The 26,146-nt window shown below is 34.3% G+C and overlaps 1 long non-coding RNA gene across 3 annotated transcripts; it reads right to left on the bottom strand.

Annotated features, from left to right (window-relative positions):
* Positions 1 to 428: 428 nt before the first annotated feature.
* On the bottom strand, positions 429 to 15,644 carry LOC141626902 (uncharacterized). Of its 3 annotated transcripts, none has more exons than XR_012536469.1 (6): positions 15,475 to 15,644; positions 13,474 to 13,581; positions 13,274 to 13,332; positions 2,028 to 2,092; positions 1,577 to 1,670; positions 429 to 772 (listed from the first exon to the last, which is right to left on the bottom strand). It is a non-coding gene; the product is annotated as an uncharacterized LOC141626902 (long non-coding RNA). The 3 variants fall into 3 exon arrangements; XR_012536470.1 differs by having other exon boundaries at positions 1,577 to 1,662; XR_012536468.1 differs by having other exon boundaries at positions 1,577 to 2,092.
* Between the last annotated feature and the right edge of the window lie 10,502 nt (positions 15,645 to 26,146).

The raw sequence follows: 26,146 nt of genomic DNA, 5'->3' as shown, positions 1-26,146 counted from the left end.
AATTGTCATCAAAATTGACGCTTTTAAGCGTCTTTGATGGCTATTGACGCTTTTAATTGTCAATAAATGTGACGCTTTTAAACGTCATCATGGACTATTGACGCTTTTAATTGTCAACAAAATTGACGCTTTTAAGCGTCTTTGATGGCTATTGACGCTTTTAATTGTCAATAAATGTGACGCTTTTAAGCGTCTTCCGCGTCTATTGATGGTTTTATGTGTCAGTCGATGAGACGGAATTAAGCGTCAACTATTCATATATTGACACTTCTTGTCACCGTCTAATTTCGACTTTTTGATTTCTGATAAAATCTTACGTAGAGATTAATTAAATACACCTATAAATAATATAGTACTACTAGCTATCATTACTAAATCATAAAAAATAAAACATAATGCAATGTACTTCGTATATAATTAATAACGTACCCACGTACTTTTATAAATAATTATACGTTTGATACATATAACGTCTCCATCACAAATACTATAGCTAGCTAGCATTGACAATTTAACTAATATAAACTAGTACGTAATTTTTAGTACGACAAAATCAAAAATACCAAAAGGGATCCGGAAGACAGTAAAAGTCCAAAAAATCGTAAAAAAATGCTACGTAACTAGCTAGTCAAGGACACTGATCCAGTAGTTTGAATGTGGTAGGGGCTTCAATCATGTAGGCGCAATGTCACAGAGACTTCAATCAACATATGAAGGCGCATCTTCAATCAACATTTGAAGGCGCATCATCACCATCTGATGAATCTGAAACCTATAACGGCAACGAAAATATAATTAGAGAAAATTAGCGAGAGGATGAGACTACTAAACAATATTAGATTCAGGTCAATAAAGCACAAAAACATTCACAATCTCGGAAAATTATAGCGCAAGAAAAACTTGATTAGAGGACAATATTAGATTCAGTGTGTGTTCACTAAAGAAGATTCAATGAAAGAGGCAGATGTCATTACTCGTAAAAAAAAAAAATCACTACGCCGTTTGTCCCTTAACATTCCAAGAAACTCCTCCTTCGACAAAATCACGCCACTAGATATCCTTCAAAATGTCACAGTAAGAAAAAGACTCACAAAATACTGACCAAGTTTCAGGCAATGTTTAGAACACACCAAGTTTCAGGCAATGTTTAGAACACACAAAGGGACATCTAGAAATAGCAAGGGCACATGAAACAGTGTTAATTTTAAAACAATAGTTCCACCCTTCAATTATCAAGCAACACCACAAATGCTATCTCAAGTCTCAGTTATCAAACAACACCACAGATGCAAACTAAAATCGTTAAACCCTACCTAAGGCAAGAACTGTCTATAATCCCCAAAATTAACACACTAATCAAATAAATCGTCACTATCATAACATCACAATTAATCATAAAATCGTGACATTAAACACCTAAAAAAAATGAAAATATGAGCATAAATGAAATTAAAACCAAGCAGAAATCGCATGTTCTGAACAAAAACAAACATTTGGAGAGAAAAATTGAAAAGAAGAGAAATGAAAGCAGAATACAAGGTAAGATTGGCAGTATACTGGACAAAGATGGGAATACCTGTGTTGGCAGGCAGGCTGTTGCGGGAGCTTTTCTGGGATTCTATCAAAGCTTGTTGGGGACGGATACACCAGTTATTGAGCCACCTGAAGAACTTTTTATGACAAGTTGTCTCACCAGTCAAGAGCTAAGTATTCAGCTTTTATTTATTTTGCTAGAAGAAAACCGAAACGTTAAAAATGTCTGACTGACTTCATGATAAATATTTGCACAGGAATTTGAGTATTTAAGGTATGTATACATACATGTGGCATTATATTCATATTTTACAAAGTTTCAAAGACACTAATCAATCATATACAATTAGTAGAAATACAAATTCCAATATTACTTTGCTTCTTATATCCTTTAATTTTTTACAGGATGTACTTTGATTTATATCCTTATAATGCCTTATTATATATAGAGCGGAAGAAAACAGATGAAAGCACCGTAATGAAAGGAGAATAACCTTGCAGACCAGATCACAACAATGTCCTTCCTGAAGTTGTCGCAACAGAACGGAATCCTTTGTAACTACAAAACATAAACAAAAAAGATAAGAATCTGAAGGGAAACATATAACCCGCTTTCTTGACACAGATTTTCATTCGGATACTTCCTATCACACCTTAGCCAGATTTGTACCAAGTAATGTTGTAAGGATACTTCCTATCACACCTTAGAAAAACATTAAGAAACTTCATCATTAAAATCATGCTATAATAGCATGATCCAAGTAGACTATAAGCGATAAATAATTAAACCAATATCATTTCATCCCTTGAAAGATCCAAAATTGCAGCACCAAGCAACCAAAATTTTTATTCTAGCACAAAATAAAATATACTGATTTTAGCCGCACACTCCATATATATACTCTATTAAACAACGAAAACTTTGAAAAGGAAAAACAGAATCAGTAAAAAAACCCGTATAAGGCAATGTGAGGGTCATATAACAATATACCAGATTCCATAGCCAGATTCGTACCAAAAAAAAAAAATTAGTCCATAGCCTGATTCCTCACTCGTTTGAATTTTATTAATCATGGGGCAAGCTGAAGGAAATGTAGATCTTTATACATATTAACATACTCATATATGTCTAAAATAATTTGTCATAAAATTAAAACGGATTTTATGCATGCAAACAATAATATAAAAGAAGAGAAATAATGTCCTTACATTGTTGATTTCGGATTTAAGGGCACAAAAGAGATCACCTTTCTCTTTTGATCTTGAGCTTTTCCTTATGGATGAACAAGATCTAAGTATAAGATCTCTCCCTAAGCTTTATACCCAAGGCTTCTCTTAATTTGATTAATATTACAAATACTAGTATAATATTAATCAAGGTAGAAAATTGAACCAAAACTTTTATAAAACACTTATATGTTTCGGTTTTTAAGAGAGAAGAAGAGAGGATTTTTCTTCTCACTAGAACTTGTATTTGGATGAGTAAATTGGAATGAATAATAATACACTACTTTTAGTATATTATTAGGTAAAATTATAGAGAAAACAATGATCATTTTTCTTCCCCAAAACCGTGTAAGAGGAGCCTTTAGGGTGAGCCAATGCATTCAAGTGTTGTTCTTTACAATACATAATAGGCTTGCATGGCTAGGAATTAAGGTAATCATTGTGTTTACCATTATCTTAATCAAACACAATATTAGCCTATTTCTTCCCCTAATTTCGGCACAATGGATAATATAGAGTCCATATTATTTTTGTCAATTTGTCAATATGTCACATGTCATATGTGACATAAATTTGTTATGTAATTTTTAACATATTAAAAATCAACGTATTAATAAAATACGTCACATACAAATATCGACTTAGTAATATCATAATTACTTGTACCAAAAATTTTACCAATTTATAAATCACAACTGATTGTATTTATAACAATTCATTCAATTTAATTGTTACTTTAAACAATTATTTCATCCGAGTAATGATACAATTCAATTACTCAGACCGTATCTTATTTAATCACATTTCAATATGATACGTAAATTTTACTTCCAAAATCGTCCGTCAATTTTCAAATAATTTAATTAACTCGTAACGTTATACGACTAATTAAATAATCAATTAAGAGTGTTGCCCTATAGGTATGACCTAGGGGGTCAACTGATCACCACCGTCACACGACAGTAATGTCAAACTCTAGTCAGCCAATCATTACCGATATATGTTGACCGAGTTGTGATAACAAAATTACTTCCCAATTGTATTCTTTAAAATGAGATTTAATAATGATATTTAAATCATGTGATCGCACTATTGTTGAGGACACATTTCCCAACAATCTCCCACTTGTCCTCGACAAGTGTGCGTCACCAATTCTCTTGTCCTATTACTATCTCCCACTCAATGCAAGGTGTCTTTCAGGTCGTACTTGCAAGTGATCATATCGAGAGTGGTTTCCTCGATCTGGAGAATAACTGATTGACCGGACTTATCTATCATAGATACTTGCCGAGCGTGGCCACGCATTTCCAGTTCATTACTCCTCGAGTGGCCCTGAGATATTGTTATAACCCTGACAAGGGGTGGACAATTCCTATCTCACTCATTCCCTTCGACTAGCCACAGCCATCATAACCCAAAATATGCCCATTTGACCCCATTTACGAAGGTCGTAGTAACACAAATCAAAGTTAATCTGAAACTGTGCCATCTTAGGCGAATAGTCTTTAGTCAAAAGAATCGACTCATTAGAATACTATAGTAGCTCTCGCCACGACCAGGCTATATAAATTTGCCAGAACTCTATAAGCGGTCATAAGGCCCGACAAAATGTTCCTAACAGTCTGCCTATGTGATCGACTAGTCATCTCACATGACTCTATGGCACTTGAACTTGCCATCAATCGCCTCACACTCTAGCCACTTCGAGACGTCACCTCATACAAGTGACTATGGGCAAATACTATGTTAATCCGTGTTCACTTTAACGGGGTTCAATTGTCTCTACAACCCGTATGGATGTAACAAAGTATAATATTAAAGATAAAAGACAAATGTGATTATGAACATGAACAAAAACAACACTTTTATTTCATTTCAAAATCTAACAGAAATTTGGTACACGTTTAAGTCCCATGGACGTAACATGCCCATCATGCTTAGCCTGCGATAAAGGCTTGGTGAGCGGATCGGCTATGTTGTCATCCGTCCCAACCTTACAAATCGCAATTTCCTTTCTTTCAATGAAATCTCTTATTACATGATACTTTCTAAGTACATGTCTAGATCTATTACTAGACTTTGGCTCCTTAGCTTGGAAGATCGTCCCACTATTATCACAATAGAGAGTGATGGGATCATTGGCGGTAGGTACTACTTTTAGACCTTCCGTGAATTGCTTGATCCACATAGCTTCCTTGGCAGCTTCGATCTTTGCTATGTACTCAGCCTCCGTTGTCGAATCCGCATGATTCTGACTTCCTTGAAGCTTCTCCAGCTTACGGCACCACCATTGAGCATGAAAACAAAACCAGCTTGTGATTTCATGTCATCTCTATCTGTTTGAAAACTTGAGTCCGTGTATCCAGTAACACGCAACTCAGTGTCTCCTCCAAACACAAGGATAGAATCCTTATTTCTTCTCAAGTACTTAAGGATGTTCTTGACAGCAATCCAGTGACTCTCACCTGGATTTCCTTGATATCTACTCGTCATGCTCAAGGCATACGAGACATCAGGACGTGTGCATATCATGGCATACATGATTGATCCAACAGCGGAAGCATAAGGGATCAACTTCATGCGTTCAACATCATGGGGCTCGGAGGGAGATTGAGTCTTGCTCAATATCGTCCCGGTTACCATAGGTACCAAACCCCTTTTGGATTTGTCCATGCTGAACCGTCGAAGAATCTTATCGACATAAGACTCTTGACTTAGTGCCAATATCCTCTTGGGTCTATCTCTATAGATCCGGATACCTAATATGCGTTGTGCCTCTCCTAAATCCTTCATTTGGAAGTGGTTACCTAACCACTTCTTAACGAAAGACAACATTGGAATATCATTTCCAATGAGTAGTATGTCATCGACATACAAGATTAGGAACACAACATTGCTCCCCATCGAATTTCATGTATAAACATGGTTCCTCAATATTTCGAGTGAAACCATTTTCTTTTATAACATGATTGAATCGATGATTCCAACTTCTAGATGCTTGCTTAAGACCATAAATGGATCTCTTAAGCTTGCACACTTTGTTAGGATTTTTAGAATCAACAAAACCTTCGGGTTGTATCATGTACACCTCCTCTTCTAAATGCCCATTTAGAAAAGCGGTTTTGACATCCATTTGCCAAATTTCATAATCATGAAATGCGGCGATCGCTAACAAAATCCGTATGGATCTTAGCATGGCTACGGGGGCGAAGGTCTCATCATAATGGAGACCTTGGACTTGGGTAAATCCTTTTGCCACTAGCCTAGCTTTGTAGACATCGTCATGTCCTTCTATGCCATTCTTGACTTTGAATATCCATTTGCATTGAAGGGGTCTTGCCCCTTTAGGCAAATCTACCAAGTTCCAAACTTGGTTTTCAAGCATAGAATCCATTTCGGACTTCATGGCTTCAAGCCATAAGGTGGAATTAGGACTAGAGATTGCGGCCTTGTAGGTTGCGGGCTCGTCACTTTCCATAAGCAACACATCGAGTGTTCCATCTTCCTCGATAAGTCCCACATATCGATCGGGATGGCGAATAACTCGGCCCGTCCTTCTTAGTGGAGGAGGTACAACCGCGTTAGACGACGAAGGAACATCTTCCTGCGTCTCTACCTCGGTTTGTGGCTCTTGAACTTCATCAAGTTCAAAATTTCTCCCACTCTGTCTCTTAGAAATAAATTCTCGTTCTAAGAAGAAGACCTCGCAAGACACAAACACTTTGTTCTCTTGAGGTTTATAGAAATAGTAACCTCGAGAGGTCAAAGGATAGCCTACAAAGATGCACTTTTCAGATCTTGGGGCAAGCTTATTGTCGGGTTTAGCCTTGACGTAAGCATCACATCCCCAAATTTTCATATAGGATAGATTAGGAACTCTTCCTTTCCATGTCTCAAATGGAGTCTTTTCGGTGGCTTTAGTGGGACTATTATTCAAAGATAGAATTGCAGTTTGGATTGCAAATCCCCAAAACGAGTTAGGTAACTCGGTTTGACTCATCATGGATCGAACCATATCAAGTAGGGTTCGATTTCTCCTTTCAAAACAACACCATTCAGTTGTGGTGTTCGGGTGGAGAAAGTTGTGATATAATACCACAACCTTTCAAGTGTGAATCAAATTCAAGACTAAGGTATTCACCACCACGATCGGATCGTAGTGCCTTAATTCTTTTGTTCAATTGGTTCTCTACTTCGTTTTGAAATTCTTTGAATTTCTCAAACGCTTCACTCTTATGTTTCATTAAATAGATATACCCATATCTACTTAAATCATCGGTGAAGGTTATGAAGTAGTCATAATTACCACGGGCGGTGATAGTCATTGGTCCACATACATCGGTGTGTATGAGTCCCAATAGCTCACTAGCTCGTGTCCCTTTACCGCTAAAAGGATTACGAGTCATTTTGCCAAGTAGGCAATATTCGCATGTACCAAATGATTGATAATCAAAAGGTGTAATCACATTAGTCGAAACTAATCTTTTGATGCGATTCTCGTTTATGTGACCTAATCGACAATGCCAAATGAACGCTTCACTTGGGTCACTTGATTTGAGTTTCTTTGATTGAATGTTATAAATATCATTTGTTGGATTTGAGGTCTCTAAAATGTAAATGCCATTAATGGAAGAAGCTTGGCCAATAACCAAATCATTCCTAGAAATAGTACAACGATTGTTCTTAATGACAAAATAAAAACCGTCCATGTCTAGCATGGCGATTGAAATAATGTTTTTAGAGAGCGTAGGCACATAAAAACAATTATGCAAATACAACTCAAATCCATTTGGCAAAGCTAGAACATAAGTTCCTTTGGATTCGGCCGCTACCCGAGCTCCATTTCCAAGGCGTAGATCCACATCTCCCTTGCTAAGCCTCTCCACATCTCTTAAACCCTGTAAATGATTACAAAGGTGAGAACCACAACCGGTATCTAGTACCCATGTCGTAGTGGAAGTATAATTTATATCAATAACATAAATTTCTTTAGGAATTGTACCTTTTGGAGTAATGAGTCCTTCCCTTATATTTCGCAAATACATAGGGCAATTCCTAAGCCAATGTCCCATGACATAGCAATAATGGCACTCATCATTAACTTGCTTGAAGTTTTTGATTTTCTTTCCTTTCTTCTTGAACCTCTTGCCCTTTGAAGCAAGAACTTGATTGCTAGAGCTCCCACTAGCTTTGGCATCCTTATCTTCCAGAGATAAAGACCCTATAGATCGTATGAGGTAGTCTTCCTGAGACGGACTCACACGAGGTCTAGTAGTAGTGGGTGGTTTAGAAGTGGTGATGAAATTAAGGTTTCCATCCGAACCTATCCCGAAATGAAGTTCTCTAGTTGTATCGAAATTATTGTTGGAGCATACGTCGTCAAGAACATGGTGATATGACTCAATAGTTATCGGTGCGGTAGCATTTGATGGATTCATTGTAATGCACTACAAATATGGAGGAAAGGAAATATTAACATTTGTCTTTTTAAATCATACTTGCAAATTTAACAAGATATGAACATTTATATAGTGACCTCTACCCAACTATAATAAATGATTCCAAGACCCAAATTCATATCAACTTAGGCACGGGGTAGCCGATGCAACCTTCATTAATATAACTCGGTGGATTAACTTTTTAATCGATTCTACTTTTAGAACTCTTGGTCGATAAAATTACTCTAATATTTATCTATAGCCCAAAACACATCAACAAGGGCACGGGGTAGCCGATTCAACCCTTATTAATAACTTTTGTTGAGTTCAATCCAAATTTCGAATGAATGTGTCCATTATCCAAACCCACATCAACTTGGGCACGGGGTAGCCGATACATCCCTTATCAACATGAATTCGGTGGATTAACATTCATCACCCACTTCCCCTACGTAACAAGGTTTGTACCCCGGGGTAGCCGAGTGCACTCCCTCGCGAAATAGGTTTTCATGGTTTCTACTATTTAGTAAGGCTATGTCTCAATTGTTTGTTTTAGCGAGAGGTCATGTCAATTTATTATCTATCACGTTTTAAGTGAACTAAAGCGGTGAACTACGATAATTATAATTGACACGGTCGATAAACTCGATAAAATAAGGATGCATGTTTTAGTTATGGCGATTTAGCGATGCATGTGACATAAAATAAAATGCAAGCATAAAGATAAAAATCCTAGTATGGCCTTTCCTAAAATAGAAAAACTATTTAACTATTACATATTCGGAAACCAACTCCATTGGTCCCTTGAACTTCGGTTGTGGCACGCATCTCGAGGTAACACCGTCTTTATGTATCGCCATTCTTGAAGAAATCCGTATAGTGGAACTCCGGAATGAATAAAATTACATAATAAATTACATAATTTCCTATTATACATTTGTAACTAAAATAAAATAAATCTATTAAATTACAAAACGGTGATACGAGATCACAATAAAAATACAACCGAATCGATATTCCCATACATTTCGGGAAATACCAATTAAAATCTAAGGCCATACTAAGTAAAATTACATAATTCAAAATTACATAAATTAAAATTATGACAATCATAAAGAAAAATTCAGCATTATAATATGTATGAACATGCTCAATTTTTATGCTAAATCGCCTTTTAAATAGCCAATATCGTATATTACTCGGTTTTTACGGATTTGCGTGATTTCAACATTTTATAATCACAAAAATACATAAACTCATATTTATGCATAAGTTAATTACCCTAACCTCTTAGGACTCAAAATTTAGTCTTCACTAATAATTTGACCATAATTAACCTATATTTACAAAATTGTTCATAAATGGACCAAAAATTACAAAATAAGCTATTAAACTTCAAATAAATCCAAAAATTCCAAATAAATTCAAAATTTGAAATTTAAACTCATGAACATTATGGAAAAATTCCATGACACTCATAATGTTCAAAATCTTTAGGTTAAAAATTTGAAAATTTCTAGGAAAAACAATGTTGCGGTTTATCGATTTATAATAAAATAATCATGAAAACATGGAAAAATTATTTTCATTAACTTTTCAATTTTAGATCTGAAAAATATAATAAAATGCAACATTAGACGTTTTTCCTAAGTCATAGATTGTGTTTTATTAATTTTCACTAATAATGTCACTATTTATGCTATTTCTCTTCAAAAATTCATAAATCATGCAAAAAGACTTCTTTATAGCCAATTATTTTACACACATCTTGTAAAATTGCATGTGACAACATATTAATTTTCTATGACCAGATTCGAAATTTAACTCATATTAACCTATTTTTCACTTAAATCCGAATTTAATAATGAAAAATTCATTTTTCGAGCATAATAAGTCCAAAAATTATGAAAATTTACAGGTTATCTCAAAATAATATATGTGACAACATATCCAAAAACCAAGTGAAAATTCGAAGTATAGCAATTTTTAGACCAAAAATGACATTTTTACTCATAAAATCACATTTAAATGCCATTATTGTAAATTATGGACAATAAAAATCCGAAAAATTAACCAAAATATCCTAAAACACTTTAGGACCAGAAATATTAACATGCATGTAATAATTTCGTGATATATCATAATAACACAAATTTTACAAGTTTTATTTGTTATTCATATAACTCGGAAAAACTTTTAACCAATTTGCATGCAAACAACCGTGGCTCTTGATACCGATTGAAGGAAATGTAGATCTTTATACATATTAACATACTCATATATGTCTAAAATAATTTGTCATAAAATTAAAACGGATTTTATGCATGCAAACAATAATATAAAAGAAGAGAAATAATGTCCTTACATTGTTGATTTCGGATTTAAGGGCACAAAAGAGATCACCTTTCTCTTTTGATCTTGAGCTTTTCCTTATGGATGAACAAGATCTAAGTATAAGATCTCTCCCTAAGCTTTATACCCAAGGCTTCTCTTAATTTGATTAATATTACAAATACTAGTATAATATTAATCAAGGTAGAAAATTGAACCAAAACTTTTATAAAACACTTATATGTTTCGGTTTTTAAGAGAGAAGAAGAGAGGATTTTTCTTCTCACTAGAACTTGTATTTGGATGAGTAAATTGGAATGAATAATAATACACTACTTTTAGTATATTATTAGGTAAAATTATAGAGAAAACAATGATCATTTTTCTTCCCCAAAACCGTGTAAGAGGAGCCTTTAGGGTGAGCCAATGCATGCAAGTGTTGTTCTTTACAATACATAATAGGCTTGCATGGCTAGGAATTAAGGTAATCATTGTGTTTACCATTATCTTAATCAAACACAATATTAGCCTATTTCTTCCCCTAATTTCGGCACAATGGATAATATAGAGTCCATATTATTTTTGTCAATTTGTCAATATGTCACATGTCATATGTGACATAAATTTGTTATGTAATTTTTAACATATTAAAAATCAACGTATTAATAAAATACGTCACATACAAATATCGACTTAGTAATATCATAATTACTTGTACCAAAAATTTTACCAATTTATAAATCACAACTGATTGTATTTATAACAATTCATTCAATTTAATTGTTACTTTAAACAATTATTTCATCCGAGTAAAGATACAATTCAATTACTCAGACCGTATCTTATTTAATCACATTTCAATATGATACGTAAATTTTACTTCCAAAATCGTCCGTCAATTTTCAAATAATTTAATTAACTCGTAACGTTATACGACTAATTAAGTAATCAATTAAGAGTGTTGCCCTATAGGTATGACCTAGGGGGTCAACTGATCACCACCGTCACACGACAGTAATGTCAAACTCTAGTCAGCCAATCATTACCGATATATGTTGACCGGTTGTGAGAACAAAATTACTTCCCAATTGTATTCTTTAAAATGAGATTTAATAATGATATTTAAATCATGTGATCGCACTATTGTTGAGGACACATTTCCCAACAATCTCCCACTTGTCCTCGACAAGTGTGCGTCACCAATTCTCTTGTCCTATTACTATCTCCCACTCAATGCAAGGTGTCTTTCAGGTCGTACTTGCAAGTGATCATATCGAGAGTGGTTTCCTCGATCTGGAGAATAACTGATTGACCGGACTTATCTATCATAGATACTTTCCGAGCGTGGCCACGCATTTCCAGTTCATTACTCCTCGAGTGGCCCTGAGATATTGTTATAACCCTGACAAGGGGTGGACAATTCCTATCGCACTCATTCCCTTCGACACAAGCTTGGAGCCGGAAGTAAAAATATTGCTGGTTTTTTTTTTCTTTCGTTGTTAACTAACTGAATGGCTAAGAAAGTTAATTTTTTGTAACCCAGCTGCGGCCTGCTTGCCTGTTAACTGACATTATTATTGACCGTTCCATATTGCAAATATTATGAGGTTGCCGTCAAAGTTAACGGAATACATGTACGAGTCTCTTAATCTGTTGTGTCAAGGCAATCATACGTCTTGAAGTTGTGCTAAAAGAGTGTTAACGAAGTATGAGATTGGAGTAATGATCAGATATTCAGATTAATGTTGGTTTCTGCCGTCATCTAGAAATTATTAACAATGACTGCAAATTAATTTACCAGCTAACGTAAATAATGCATATATCACTATACTGATAAGGAATGAAATGCTGCGTCTATAATAGTCGACTTGATTGATGGACATGTTAATCAAATTCAGACCCGACTTGGATCGTTAGTGTACATCTCCAAATCTACCAATGCACAAGAATAAAGCGGTTCGAAATGACTTGACCCAAAATGGATGTAAAGGACTAATTTGAAACCAAATTCCGTATAATTATGACTCGAACTCTCGAAAATCACCCAATTGACTTAATAGATATGGAGCGGAAAATGACATAACCTGATAGTAATTAGACCAAGACTCAAACCCGACATTTATAATCAATTTGCTAGTTTATTTGATAGTCTCATGTATGCACTTGTATGAAAGCTTCTTGTTTTTAGAGTATATCGACAGATTAAATCAACGGAGTTAAATAAAACAAACATTTGGAGGTAGAAATAAAAACTGATTATACCAAATAACCAAATTGAGGTAGGGACTGTATAAAAGAGCTACAAGATGATGATTTAATAACAAAAACAACTAAATGTTAATTATTTTCTCAGAGTGATGATTACTCTGATTCATATTTTTTGTGGAGTTAGAAAGATAACGGAATATTTGATTTGAGTTCCTTAACTGGAAATTTTAATACTTGATATTCTTAACGGAAAAAAAGATGATAGTTGAGGTCTTCTCTTGGCCATTACTCTTAAAGTACCCTCTAGTCATCTCTAATCCCCCAAAATTAACACACTAATCAAATAAATCATCGTCACTATCATAACACCACAATTAATCATAAAACGCAAAATTAAACACCTAAAAAAAATGAAAATATGAGCAGAAATGAAATTAAAACCGCGAGCAGAAATAAAACCGAGCAGAAATCACATGAACTGAACAAAAACAAACATTTGGAGAGAAAAATTGAAAAGAGAAAAAATTGATTCATACCAAGTGTCTGAATAGTCCCGAGCAGCGAACAATCTGAATCTTATCAAGCACCGAACTATCTGAATATGTCCCAAAAGCCATAAGTTAATAATCTTTGTTAATGATCAGAATTAGGAAGAATGCCCATAACCCGATTATAAAGCAATTAAAATTACCATCAATAACATACAACTAATTGAAAATGAATGAGAAAACCGTACCTATGATATTCAATACGCAGATTGTATCATCTTTGTGAGTCAAAGAATTAGAACTGATTGGCAGCGTGAATCGTCTTGCCGGTGATTGGCGGAAAATTGCTGATGAAACTGAGAATTTTGAAGGTTATTAGGGTTTGTTCTCTATTGAAGATGAAATGATGAGTATTTGGCGGTGCGCGTGACGATAGTACTAGGATTTTTCTTACTAACCTAACATCCAGTAGAATACAAGTAAATAAAATGACTAATCATGAATTTATAGCTATTAAACAAGAATGACTGACATTGATCACAAACAAATAAAAATCAACGAAGAGAGAATTATTTGATTTATTGTTATCTGATATCCCAAAATTGATGAATCGGAAACTTTGCAACGAAACCCACAATTTCGGTTAGCAGCAATAGTACCACAGTAGCAATTGTACCAATTAGCCCTGTGATTCAAACTGGAAAAAACTCAGTTATGGTTTAATTTTTTCTCTGTCATAGAAATTGCAGCAAATAGTTGAGCAAATTGTTTGTATGGATAAAATAGGTTGATAATAAACTTGTGTACTTGTACTTCTTTCTGTTACCAAATAGCATGAAAAAGATAGCAAGCGAAAAGTTTACCAAAAATTTTCTACGATTTTACTGATTTACCAAATAGCATGAAAAAGATATGGACACCCAATCTAAACTACGCCTTATGAACCTTGCTAGAATATGAGAGCCAGCCAAAATAAAAATAAAATATCATAAATAGCTAACTAAGGTTAAAAGTGGCCAGTAGAGAACTAGAAATTGTTAAAACAATAACATCTGAAAATATGAACAGAACAATCCATGACTGAGCAACTATAATCACTAATTCGGAACTGTCTACAATACTTGCTATTAATATTCACCCGATTATCTTATAGAAATAATTTCCTCATTGAGATTCCCTCCCTCCATATCCCACATTGTAGAATACATCACAACATTTATGGTCTCTCTGATATCTTACTGAAAATTTTATCATTTGAAAAAAGATCATGAATCATCAAGCCATATATACACAGCAACAACATCCACATCAACATCAACAAAGGCATAGTCTGCCATATTCTATACTTAGTGTGCAAGGTAGAATAATTATTGTGTTAGACTGTCTTAGAGTGTGAGACGGTCCCTTTTTATCAGGGACGAAGCTAAAAAAATCAGACTAAAAGATTGTAAGCCGAGTCGAACTCATGACGTCTGAGAGTTTAAGCAATAAGCAGCAACTACAAATTTTACGTGTAAAGCCAACTAAGCCAAGATGGAATTGTAGTTGTTTAAATCATAAACATATTATTAAACGTAAAACACTGCCTTAATAAGCCAACTAAGCGCATTAATACTTATCTCACCATTTTTATCATCTACCGGATTTGAGCTCTTTGAAAAGCTTTCATTTATTCTACTCTTGCAGATGCACAAGTAGTACAAATAAATGGCCTACCGTCCCTAGAGCAGTTCAAACTAACTTGCGTATTCACAACTTCGCTTATCTAGTAATTCTCCTATTTTGGCTTAAGCAAATAACTGGTAGCAAAAGTGAAATGAAAATATAAACCTAGCTAACTGATAATCAATGGTACTAAATTACCTAAGTACCAGTTACAAAAGCATCATTTAGCAACAAAACTAGCAATTAGAAACCAGTAGAGCCTACACTACTACGAATTTGTGGTTTCAACACAAGTAAAATACCTTATGAAATAGAAACACATTATAACTATGTTGCAGACCTATGAACCAGGCCGACTCATAACACGGATAAATCACAAAGAGGGTAATGCCCAAATCTGATTGATTAATTATATTCCCAAATCCGATTGATTAATTATAAATCGAATAGCAAAATAAAACAATTGATTGATTAGGGAAGACTCCACAATTTTACAAATCATCGATTAATACACAAATTGTAGAAGAATACATACAATAAAAACAAGAACAATCTAGAAAATAGAGAAGTATGTAGAACCGTACCTTCGATCTGTGATAGGCAGATTCTAACTGTGAATTGAAGAATCAGAATTAATTGGAAGATTTAGTCGATTTAGTCGATTAGTCATCCTTGATGATGATGGAAGAACAAATTTCCAGGTAAGGGGTTAGGGCTTTTTTTTTTAGGAAAATGACAAAAGAAATGTATTGTATGTGTGTTATTAGCGGGGGTTGTAGGTGAAATTTAGAAAGTGCGCCTCCTAAAATGTTTTTAGCGGTTTTCCAAAATATTAAATTGGAGGGTTAATTATGAGGTCGACGCTCTATTAAAGCGTCAATGGAAAAGCGTCATCAATGTAAGGGATTTGTAGTAGTGGACTTGGTATTCCTTGGAAGTAGGAACCACTCTTTAAGGCTGTTGCTTTAATCAGTATATGGAGTTCATAGCATCCTATGCTTGTTAGTATTTCGGACTATAATCAGGTCAGGGTATCTCAGTTCATCCTGACCTAACATCTCTCCCATGGCTGGTGCTTGCCTAAAGGAGATTTATGTTGGTTGACGATGCCTCTGTCATGCCATGTTATGCTTGATCCGTCCATGGTCAGGCAGGATTTATCCTGGCTCAACAATTGCCCCTGATTTCCTTAGTTCTGCTAGATCTGGCCAGGGATAAGGAAATAACTAATCTTGAAAAATGTTTTAGCCGCCCAGGCTCGGATTTGTATAAGTTACCGAACAGATGAAAAGTCCTTAATGTTTTAAAAACTTTCAACGGTAAATGTGGTTAGGTTCATCAAACCCTAGGTGAGTCATGCTTGAACTCTACCACTTGCCCTGTCACTTTTTCCTCTATAAATTGTTTAGTTTGTAGTCTTCATTCTTTATTTCAATTCTTCATCCTTCTTTTCTATTCTCGTTAATACTCCTCCAGAAAGAACAAAAAATCTCCTTTTGTATTACGAAACTTTCAAGAATTTTAAGAAATAACTGGTAGTAGAAGAAGAGTTGCTGCCCCAAATCCTGCTGAAGTTGAAGAAACAGCTGCTGCTGCTGATATGCCTGATGTTATTCCTGAGGACGAAGTAATTGAAGTCCCTGCACCTGTTGAGATCTTGGCGATTATGCAAAAAGATGTTGCCTTTGCCCCTGTTAAACCTCTTGCTTCATTTTTTTCCTGAGAGTAATCTCCTAAAACCTTCTTTTGTACATTTTTTGAAGGGTAAGGGTCTAATTCCTGAAAACCGAGGTTTGGATTCCTGAAAGCGGTCCAATCTGGGCTAACTGGAGTATTCCTGGCCGCTTTTGCATCTTTGAATGGGCCTTTAAAGGCGGTTGCAAACTTCCTTTCAGTCTTTTGATGACCAACGTTAGTAGGGCTGTTTATGTCCCTCCTTTTCAACTCATGCCAATGGAGTGGAAGGTTGTCCACTTTGTTGAGAATCTTTGCGCTAAGCATAATTTAGTTTTCACCTTGGAGGATTTAAAAAATGTGTACCATGTGAAGAGTAACATGAATGGGCACTTTCGTGTCAGGGCTAAGATGGCGCCTCTGATCATCATCATTTACTATATTAAAGCAAAAGCCAATACATCCATAAAAGCTGATGTGTCGAGCTGTCATAATTCCACCGTATAAAGTACATGTATATATGGTATACATACATACGGAGTAAAACCGAATTACTATAAACATAACCGCTATCCTCACTTGGCCACTATCTCATTAACCTAATAATTAATTATTACCCACTTGGCCACTATCTCATTTACACATCCTAACCGCCCCCAATTTACTACGGAGTAAAATATACAATTAATAACGGAGCACATAAAATTTTCTCTTTGGTTTAGTCCTTTCTTCAAACTCTCCCAAATTTAATTTTTTTTTTCTTGCACCGTAATGATCGTCATCTTTATTGGCTGCTTGACTGGAGAACAAATTGTCGATGTTGTTTGATCGGTGTACCGATTGCTTGGAGAGGATCGACCACCCAGGAATACCATTCGTCGGAGATAACTGGGTAGATTGATCCTTATATTCATGGTGGAATAGATTGATCTATCTATTCCATCCTTTGGTTAATTTCATCATCCAATAATAGGTAAAGTTACACTTCTCATCTCATCTTTTGCTCTAGGTTTTTTATCCTTTTATAAATTCCTTTAATCTCTGTCCTCCGCCTTGATCATTGCTTACTTTTGTATGCTTTATAGGATATTCAAATCCATTTTAAACAAATGGTTGAGACGGTGAGAGTAATTAACAATAGAAGTTTGGCATAAAAATCTCACTGAGAAATGAATAATATGTTCTGTTAGGACTTATGAGCTTATTAGCGTTGGTCATTATGATTCACAATTCACTAGGGCGATATTAACAGGTCGGTAAAATCAGTCAACTTTTTAATATCAGTACATTGAGCCATTGAGGAGATGCAAATTAGTTTGGTTTTGTTTGATCACGTTTGTGATAGCACACAATTTTGAGCCATTCTAAGCTCAAGATCGAAGATGAATCATTGGTTAATTGAATATGGAAACTAGGAAGCACAAATGAGGTATAACAAGTTTATTAGCCCTTGATTATCATGCAACAAAGTCATATCATTATTATTATTATTGATGTGACTCTTAATTGCGCACATTTTGTCCCCTAATTGAACCCATTTTGCATACTAATATAGCATTTCATGACCATTTTATCCGTCAATTCCTTTCTATTTTGCTTTCCTATTGCATTGTATATGTCTTATAGGAAAGAAGATAATGAGGCAGAATTCCCGTCTCTCGTGCATATTCGGAAGCATGTTGACGATCTTAGATGGACTAGTATGAAGAGGAGGCAAGAATGATGAGCACGGATGTAGAATAAAGAGTATATAGAAGGATTATAGGCTTAAAAGCAAGGAGATGGAACCCTTTCCCAAGATCCGTGCGTCCTAAGCTCTGGACGAGCATCTCAGCATAAGATCCGAGCGTCCCAAAACCAAGCCACGCATCTCAGCCGAGAATCCGAGCGTCTCTCAGCCGAGAATCCGAGCGTCTCCTAGACAATCCGAGCGGATCCTCTTACAGGACCAAACGTTCTTCAGCACAGGATGCACGGATTTCCTTGGGAGTTGCTATATGATCCGCGCATGTCCCTCATGACTTGCAAAGCTCTATTCAACAATTAAGAATGTTATTTACTAATCTACCCTTGCTTAACCTAATGATGTACCACTATATATACTTCATTTGTAATAATCAAGAGACTAAGCCCTCTTAGTGGAGGCAAACCTTCCTTAGATTAGATTAGGAGTCCATTCCACTAATTACACATTAATCTTTTCTTAATTATTGTTCAAGTTTATTTTTGGGTAAATGAAGATTATTGGGTTATTATTGGAGAATTGACAACTCTTCATCAATCAATCAAGTTTTCTTCTATTACTCCGTGCTTTATATTTGGATCATTCCTAAGTTGGTACAATTTCTCTACTCTTTACTTAATCCTTGTTTATTGTTTTACTCCTTCATCATGTTTAGACTTGTTAATATGATTGACACCCTTGTTAGCATGTTTTCCATGATCATGAGGTAGTAGTCTTCTAGTTAGGATTAGTGGGGGATTAGGGAAACATAACATGGGGGTAGATTCATATTTAATATAATATGTTATCATATTATTGCTTGCTTGTTGTAGTGTTAACCTATGCATAGGTTATGTTTGATGAAATGCTAGACTATGAAACCTTGCATTTTTACCCATCTCTTATATTTTCAATGAAAATTGTAAGATATAAACCAACTCGAGTCTTGAAAGACCATGCATAGAAGTGAATAAGAGAAAAGTAAGTCGACTTGTAGGTGTTGTACAGTCTAGACGACTCAGCTCCGGGACCCAAATCTTCCTATTAACCGTAAGACATAAACTAAGTCGGTTTCTCTACAACATTAATTACTTGCAACTATGGAAACATGTTTGTATGATCACCACCATGAATCCCCTATGTAACCATGACATCGTAGTGCTTTTAATCATTTGTTTACATCTCTTAATTTATTGCTTGCTTTACTTTATTGCTTTCATTAGTTTAGAACACGACTACAAACCCAAATCAATTGTGACACTAGCATAAATTGAGATAGATAGACTTAGAACCCAAAGCACACCGTCCCGTGGATCGACCTCGACTTAACCACTAACTAGTTATTTGTTGAGAAATATAAATGTGTTTGATTGGGCGTGTGACGACAACGTACCATCTAAATGGCGACGTTGCCGGGGATGGTGTTTTGTGATTCAGTTCTTGTTTATTTGTCTATTTTAATTTTGCTTTAACCTTAAGGAACTTGTTCCTCAAGGTCGTTTTTACCGTTTTATTGTAGTTTTCATGTTTGTAGTTGTATCTTTATCTTGGCTAAGATGATGACCCAAGACTTGATATAAGGAGTATGTGCTGGATCTTTTGAGTATTACAATGGGTATGGGGAGTTTGAGGAGCAAGTCAACACAAACCTACCTTACTACTCATACAATGAAAATCCTAACTACTACCCCAACTTTCCCCACCAAAATCTCCACATCCAATATCCACAACAACCACTCACTCAATACCCACTTTACAATGAATTCCAAATGCCACAATACAACCACTCTCACACCCACCTACAAAAAAAAAAAGATGAGCCCAACTTTGACATTCAAAATATGGTTCTCCAAATGATGGGAGATCAACAAAATTTCTTCAAACAAGTGCTAGAGGAGAGCCAAAATAGGGACAATGTTCTTCAAAGCATTGTTACCCATGGTGAGTAGTTGGCAATTCAAATTGCCCAAATGAAGGAAGCCCAAGTTACTACTCCTCACCAATCCTTATCAATTGATCATGAATGCGAGTTTGAAGGAGTTACCTTTGATGAGAAATGGGAAGAACCAATCTCCTTGAACTCTTGTGAGTATGAAAGTGTGGTATTTGATGAGGAAGATATGAGGTTGAGTAAGCCAAATACTCTTAGCCATTGTGAGTATGAGGGTGTGTCCTTTGATGTGAACATTGAGATGGTGGAGGAAGAACTATAGAGGAGAAATGAAACCCCTATTTATGATTCATATAGAGAAAGCACTGATAACGCACCTATGGAAGAAGATGATGAGGGAAAGATAGGCCCAAATGACAAATGGAGTTATGAAATCAACTTGCTTGAGGAGCCCATCTTTGAGAAGTTTGAAGTTTGCCTAGAGGAAGATGAAGAATGCCTTCATGAGAGCCTTTTCAAACCCACTATGGAGCCCATGATACTTGGAGATGACATTATGGACCTTCTCACGAAAGTCAAATCATCGTACAAGAATTGCTTAGTGGAGAAACTCAAAGAGAAGGCTAAGAAGGAGTCTACTTGTGGAAATTTGGCACCCACTATCCCAACTCCTAAAACACCCCATCATCAATGCCATGGAAGTTCACCTTCTATTCTTGGAAAATCACCTAGTCCGAGTATTTTCGTCATCAACTTTGGAAGAAATAGGAGCAACCAGAAAATCCCCAATGACAAGAATCTCAAGTTTGCTAGTTTTAAGAGCCGGGAAGGCCGTCATAACAAAGCAAAGAAGAAGGGGAAGGAATTTAAAGGGAGGTCCCTCATGGATTGGCCCTATTCTATTTTACAATGGTTCAAGACTTATTCATGCTTACTTGAGGACCATTCACAAGCTTTTGACCAACTTTTTGTTAGAATATGTGTCCTCAACAATAGTGCGATCACATATTTAACTCTCATATTAAGAATACGTAAGGAATGATTCAATTATATAGTCAACTGATCAACATTAATCGGTAACGATTGACTTGCTAGAGTTTGATGTTACTATCGTAGGACGGTGGTGGTCAGTTGATCCATTAAGGTCACACCTAAAGGATGATGCCCTAATCAGTAAAGTTGATTAATTGTATGACGATACAGGTTGATCAATTCCTTAAAATTGAACACTTCATTTGTGAGAGAGAAAATTTATATCTTATTGTAATGAGATTAAATAAAATTTATTTTAGTAATTGAAATACTTTATAACTAAAATTGGTTATTGTTTGTGAAACAATTGATATAAGAATGAATGGTTAATTATAATTACAAGATGTTGTAAATTATAATTATATGACCCATTTTATTTATGTGATCAAGTATCACTAGTCAATTTGTTATATTTAATTTAATTAATGTATAAAATGATATTTATTTGATAAATATGCATTAAATTAATTAATATCATGTAGCATACTACATGTGACATATTGTGTGACAAGTGACAAATTGACAAAATAAAATGGTAGTCCATTTTATACTTGGTGACCGAAATGGAGGAAGTAGTAATTGATTGTGGTTGTTTTATTTTATGTGATTAAAACAACATAATCATACCTAGTCTAACTAGACTAAGAACTACTATTTCTTGTGAAGATAAAAAGGAAAAAGAAAAGATGCCATCCCTTGGACATACTCCCTCCACCGGTTTTCTATGTACAAAAGAGGAGAATTTGTTCTCTCCTTTTTTAGTAGTATTCATTCTTCTCACATGCAAAATTTTTCCCTCTTACATTTTATAGTTCATCTTTCTCTAAAACTTGAGAAATGATGATCCAAATTGTTCAATGACATTACTAATATTATTAGTGTAATATATAAGTATTAGTAATCAATTTTAAGGTAGACTACTTTACAAATATCGAGCAAATATTATTTAGTAGAGATAAGGGCTAATCTTGGGTGCAATCAAGAGGAGAATCTCTACATTGAGATTTTTGGAGGATCATCCAATATTTTAAGCTCAAGAACAAATAAGGAAGGTGACCTTATTTGTGCCCAAAATTTCAAACCATCCTACAATGTAAGGGACATTGTTTTTCTTATAAATCTCTTATTTTGTTATGCATGCACTAGATCTAAAGAAAAAATAATTAAGAAGTTAATTAGTTCACTATTAGAGGAGTTTAATAATAGGTATATGAACCTTATAAGTGGTATCAGAGCATAGGATATTGCATGCATAATCGGTTATTGTTTTTCCGAGTTAAAATGTTAACATATAAAACTAAAAATTTGTGATTTATAAGAGTAGGTCACGAAATAATTATGCATGTTATATATTCTGGTCCTAAAATGTTTTTAGGTTATTTTTATGATTTATGGAAATTTATTGCTCATTTTAATGATTTTTAGTGATTTTATTACATTTTTATGAGTAAAATGAACTTTTATTCACTAAAATAAGTTAACCTTCACTAATAGACTTGGTATTTTAGCATGACCTCACAAGAATATTTTATGTATTACATGTAAAATATCACATTAATGTGATTAATATTTCATGATTTATGAATTTTTAGTGTAAAAATTGCATAAATGGAGGTTAAATGACTAAAAATGGTTAAACTTACTCTCTGACCTTGAAAATTTTATATGACCTCACATGCATATTTTACAAGTTTTGTGTAAAATCTCGTATTAATTGGATTAATATTGCATGATTTATGATTTTTATGAGATAAAAATGGATTAAAAGAGGTAAAATGGTTAAAAATAGTTAAATTTCGAATTAGGCCATAAAACTTTAATATGATGTCACATACATGATTTACAGAATGTATGTAAATTTTGAGATGAAATGATCTCATTTAGCATGATTTATGAATTTTTAGAGTAAAAATGGCATAAATAGTGACTATTTTAGCATAAATAGCTAAAACGAATTGCATGGCATGAGAAAATTATTTTAGGTTGAATAAATATCCCACTAATCAGATATAAAGTTGTAAAATTGATTGTATTAATTTTTGGATATTTTAGATATTTTATGAAATAAAACCGATAAAATGCAACTATATTTTCTCAAAATTAATTCAAAAATTTTAACCATAATTTTTGACATTATGAGTGTCATGGAAATATTCTAGAATGTTCAAAAATTTAAAATTCAAATTTTGAAATTATTGTAATTTAATTTTGATTTATTTCTTAAATGTTATGTTTTTATGGTAAAAAATGAGCATAAAAACTAAATCAAGTTGAATTATTGTCAAAAATTTAGTGATGACTAATTTTTGAGTTCTAAGAGTGTTAGGATAATTAACTTGAGTTTAGATGTGATTTAAGTGTTAATTTGTGATTTTAAGAAGTTATTATCACACATTTCCATAAAACCAGGTTATATATACGATATAAGATAAATAAGGCGATTTGGCACATAATTTGGCATGATAGATACATATTATAATGCTGCATATTTCAATTGTTGAATGTCTTTTATTTATATAATTTTGAATTATGTAATTTTATCTTAGTATTGTCTTAGTTTTAATCGATATTACCCGTAATGAAAGGGAATATTGATTCGGTTATAATTTAATATGATCTCGTATCACTTTTATTTTTTACTAGTTTTTCCATTTTACAAATGTATAATAGGAATAGCTTTGTATTTTTATTATTATTTGTAATCATGGAGCTTCTTCAAGACGGTGCCATTCGGAAAGACGTTCCGACAAAGACGGTGTTCTTGGAAGGCGTGTCATTTGAAGATTCAAGGGACCAAAGGAGTTGGTTTCCGAATATGTAATAGATTATTTGATTTTCAATTTTTAGGAAGGCTATACTAGGAATTTATCATTATTGCTTTGTATTTCTTTTAATATGTTGCATGCATTGCCAAATCGCCATAACAACACATGCATATCATATCGAGTCATCGACCGTGTCAATTATAATTATCATAGTTCACTGCTTTAGTTCACTTAAAACGTGATAGATAATAAATTGACAAGACCTCTCACTAAATAACAATTGAGAATTAGCCTTACCAAATAGTAGAAACCATGAGTCCCAATTTCATGAGGAAGTAGGCTCGACTCAGCGGGGTACTCAACTTGTTACGTTGGGTAAGTGGGTAATAAGAAGTTACTACATTGAAATTTGGATTGAGCTCAACGGAAGTATTCGTGACCGTAGTCGCATGTGTTCTGGGCTAAAGATAAATATTAAAGTAATTTTTATCGACCGAGAGTTCTAGAAGTAGAATCGATTAAGAGGTTAATCCACAGAGTTATATTGATAAGTGATGAATCGGCTCACCGTGCCCGAATTAATATGAATTTGGATCTCGGAATCATTTATAATAGTTGGGTAGAGGTCACTATATAAGCTAAAACTTGTTTAAAGTGTTTACAAGTTTGATTAAAATGATAGATGTTAATTATTTCCTTTATTTCCGTTTTTGTAGTTAATTATACGCAATGAATTCATCTAATACTCCTACACCAATCACCATTAATTCATGGCTCCAATCATTCGATGAAAAGTGCTCCAAGTATGACAATGATACGATTAGAGACTTATGCTGTGGCATTGGTCATAATGGAAATCTTTGCTTCTTTACCACCTCCACAACACCCACTCCAATATTATTGCCCACCACTTTAGTAAGAAAATCTTGTGAAGAAAATCTCATTAAACCCAAAGCACCCTTGTTTGAAGAAACAAGGAGAAATATTAAAGTCAGTGGGAGTTCTAGCAAGAGTGAGACTACCACAACCAAAACCAAGAAGGGTGCCTAATCTTATAAAGAATGTCATTATTGTAATGTCATGGGCCATTGGAAGCAAAATTGCCCCAAGTATTTGGGAGATATCAAAGTTGGATTTATTACTCCAAGTGGGACTTGGAAATGTGGAAAAGCTAAACAAGAGTGATGTAAATCTTCGACAAGAAAATGCAACTAGGGTAGCCGCTACTTCGAGAGAGAATTATGTACTTGTTTTTGCTAATAGCTTTGAGTTGTAATCTACATAATAGTTATTTTGTACCCACCTTGTCAAAAACATTATTTCCATTTCTATGTTAGACATGAAAGGATTTATTTTGTTGAAAATAGACATGGCTGTGAGCCATGTCACTTATCTTTATGATATACAAGTTTTAGACACTTCCAACTCAAGCAATGATATCTTCATAATACGATCCAAAAGACTCATAACTAGTAATACAAATGATTTGTACATTTGGCTTTTTCAATTAGGTCACATAAATGATAAACGCATTAAACGCTAGTGTCGACTAGAATTATTGGACTATTTGATTTTCAATCATATGGAAAATGCGAATCTTGTCTCCTTCGCAAAATGATTTGTACCTCCTTTAGTGGTAAAGGGACACGAGCAAGTGATTTGTTGGGACTAATGCATGCCGATGTATGTGTTCTAATGAGTATCACCGCAAGGGGAATTTATGACTACTTCGTCACTTTTACCAATGATTTAAGTAGATATGGGTATATTTACTTAATCAAATATAAAGTGAAGCATTTGAGAAATTTAAAGAATTTCTAAATGATGTAGAGAACCAATTGAACAAAGTACTAAAGTATTACGATTAGATCATAGTGGCAAAGATCTAAGTAATGAATTTGATTTATTAAAATATGGATTATGGCCTAGTGTCACTACCCATAAGATCAAACTAATATCAGTCGATTTGAGTTATTGAACTCAATTTTGGGAATTTGCAATCCATGACGGACACGTAATTATAAACGGATGGTCAACCAGGAAATACCTAAAATAGAGAGTCTATTTAACAAAAGACGTGGATCAGACTCGCATATCACATGAATCAAACTCCCATGATAGGGATGGCCTTTTGTGAGAAAATGCATTAGTCTAGAAAAATCCTAATACTC

Source organism: Silene latifolia, chromosome Y, assembly GCF_048544455.1.
Source record: "Silene latifolia isolate original U9 population chromosome Y, ASM4854445v1, whole genome shotgun sequence".
Taxonomy (NCBI): Eukaryota; Viridiplantae; Streptophyta; class Magnoliopsida; order Caryophyllales; family Caryophyllaceae; genus Silene; species Silene latifolia.
This window is presented reverse-complemented; position numbering and strand designations above follow the sequence as displayed.